This window comes from Asparagus officinalis, chromosome 10 (genome assembly GCF_001876935.1).
Source record: "Asparagus officinalis chromosome 10, Aspof.V1, whole genome shotgun sequence".
Taxonomy (NCBI): Eukaryota; Viridiplantae; Streptophyta; class Magnoliopsida; order Asparagales; family Asparagaceae; genus Asparagus; species Asparagus officinalis.
Genome location: NC_033803.1, coordinates 10,818,993 through 10,822,059, shown reverse-complemented (window position 1 = coordinate 10,822,059; position 3,067 = coordinate 10,818,993). Strand labels below are relative to the sequence as shown.

Sequence of the window (3,067 nt, the reverse complement as noted above, 5' to 3'; positions counted from 1 at the left end):
GCAATGCATCTAACATACGAAGTGTAATTATAAGCAAAAGTAAGAGATATTCTCCTTAATTTTTAAATAGGAATAAAAATTATGAATGATCATTCTGATATCAAATAGTTACTTAAACCTAATCATAACACAATCATACAATTTAAAAAACAAACATTGGTAATGTAAGTCTTACCCTTGATTGATCCACCTCTGGATCTACCAGGGAAACCACTCCTGCGAGTGTTTCAAGTGTTGTCCCTGCAACCGTACAAACATGAAAAGTGATCAGTTTGATCAGGCACAACAATAGTTGTACTTAGAAGTTACAACATTAACATGAGACGATTTCCAGCCAATCAAAGTGAAGCAATAATTACATAAGATATAAACTAGTAAATGTAGCATCTAGTGTTAAGTTATTTTCAACATAGATACCAAGAAAGGTAAAAGATTTCAGTACCAGTAACATAAGTGCTGGATTCAGCACTGCTAGAATCATATCGCCATCTTCCATCACTTTGACTAAGCGACTGAGGAAATAATGGTTTAAGTTATACCTCTTCACTAAATGGAAAAGTAGCAAAAAAGAAAAAGAATACATAGGAGTTGAAAGCTTATCACCTTTATGGAATCAAAAACACTACTGGCATCTGACAGTGACACATCAAAACCTTGATTCTGCATCAGAAAAATGAAAATATGTTTTTTATGTTTATAAAGTTTCAAATAATAACAGAACACATTGAACATCAAAGAGAAGGCAATTAAGGATGTAACTATATCAATAGAAATAGAACTCGAGCATAATAAACTTGTGTATCAGCTGAAATAATAACAAACAATTTAGTACAAAACAAACAGTGCAATGTCTAATTTGATCTCACAGGATATTTTCGGTAAATAGTCATATACAACACATTATACGAAAGAATATACCGAGGTCATAAGTAATCACAAGTTCTTCATCAATCTCAGGGCTCCACTCCTCAACATGCAATCTCTCTGCCAAATTCCCCCACTCATAAAACTCAAAGAAAAACAAATAATTTGGAGGCCTCGCATGAGCAACAACTAACTTAGCCAATCAAGGATGATCCACTTCACTTCACGCTAAAAAAACCAACATTAAAATTATCCATATTGGTCAACATGGGCACTCCCAAAATCCCAACTTTAAGCGAAAACCACCTAAAGGAGGGTCAACATGGGCACTCCCAAAATCCCAACTTTAAGCGAAAACCACCTAAAGGAGTGTAAACTTTCTTACCACCACAGTTGAAGTTCTCTGTGGAAAACTTTCTTACCACCACAGTTGAAGTTCTCTGTGGAACTTGTCGAGGTCGTCTGAAGAGGAAAGGACAGTTTTTTTTATGGTAACTCTCTGGCCATCGAGCCTCACATCGTAGACGGTGCTTTCAGAACCTTTTGTTTGGTGAAATCAAAGGAGAGTCTCAGAATGGACTAACAGAAAATTAGAGAAAAGACATAGGGGGTTTGGTGAAATTTTACCTTTAGCGATAGGGGAGAGGAGAGAGAAGGAAGAGGGAGGGAGATGGAGGGGGATTGACTTGCTCGAGCAACTCTCTTCAAACAAAATCAGTTGACTAGCATTCCTGTGCAATTCCCCACAATTCTCTTCAACAAAAAGAAGATGTATGGGTAATTCAATATCAGCATAAAAATTTTGGGGAAAAAACAATTTATTTTTTTAGCTAATAAAGATACATTACTGGTTTTGGCATCAATCTAACATCTAAGAATGCTGTTCAATCTCAATGCATGAAACACATCCTTCGTTGTAGAAGAAGACGAACCGAGTTTTTCCACAACAAGCGGGCATGTTGCCAGGCTACTTTCGGAAACCTTTTTAGAGTCCCAGAATCCGAAATGTTCTCACTGTTCCATGCTATATTTAGCCTCTTCATTTCGTAACAAAATTTTCCATTAATTCTTAAGTAAAAAAACTCATAACTTGTGACAATTAGTTGGAATTTATTGGGTGTGATGGTTTTTGATTTTTAACTTATTTTATAAATTCTTAATAATAATGAAAAACACCTCATAAATTTGCCCATTAATTAGATTCAAACTAACTTTGTTATATTTACAAAAGTTGAAGGGTAATTTGGGATAGGAAAAGTTTTTCTAGTACTCCATCTTTTAAAGGGTAGATATATATTCATACTCTCTTTAAAAGCACGAGTTCAGATAAATCTTTCTATAACCAATATTACCCTTGATTTCTTTTGAATATTACATTGTTATCCTAATCTATTCTAATTATATTCTCTCTTTGAATTGTTAACCAAATGATTTATTCTATTCATAATGAGATTTAACATGTTATTGGATACAATAGATACATTTCATATAATTAAAATCCTTTACTTATTTCAGTTCATAGAGAAATCAAAAAAACATATACTAATCAACAGGTAAAAATTTTTGGACTTTGTAAAAAATATTCTCCAAGTTTTTTTGATTACAAAAAGCCCCTACAAATTCAAACTTTTATTAAAGTATTTTAAAAATTATAAATTTTACTTATCTCAATTCGGTGAGAAATCTAAAAAATATATGCTAATTATAAACTAAAAGTTTTTTGATTTTGGAGAAAATATCTTATAAGTTTTATAAATTACAAAAACACCCCTAAAAGTTTAAAATTTATAAAAAAACACCTTCAAAATGTCAAACTTATAAACATACTAAAAACCTACAAATAACACAAACAACCTTCAAATTTTTATGAAATTTGTAATACACACTCTGAACTTTTTACAAATTATAAAATAAAACCCTCAAAATTATAAAATTTACAAAAATCATGATAATTTCTAACCTAACAGTACATTTAAAATATCCCTTACATAATTTATTATTTATAAAAAAACATCCTTAAAGTTTTAAAAATTACAAACAAATATTTAAAATTTAAAATTTATTTCATTAGTAAATTGAAAGTATAATAAGTATTAATAGTTTATAAACAATTTACAATCTGTAGAAATTCCTATAAGTTTAAAAAACTTACAAAAAGTTCTAACATTTTATAATTTAAAAAAAAATCCATGAGAATTTCTAA

The 3,067-nt window shown here is 30.5% G+C and overlaps 1 long non-coding RNA gene across 1 annotated transcript; it reads right to left on the bottom strand.

Moving 5' to 3' along the window:
* On the bottom strand, positions 448-1,344 carry LOC109825324. Its single transcript, XR_002242976.1, has 3 exons — positions 1,287-1,344; positions 604-660; positions 448-512 (listed from the first exon to the last, which is right to left on the bottom strand). It is a non-coding gene; the product is annotated as an uncharacterized LOC109825324 (long non-coding RNA).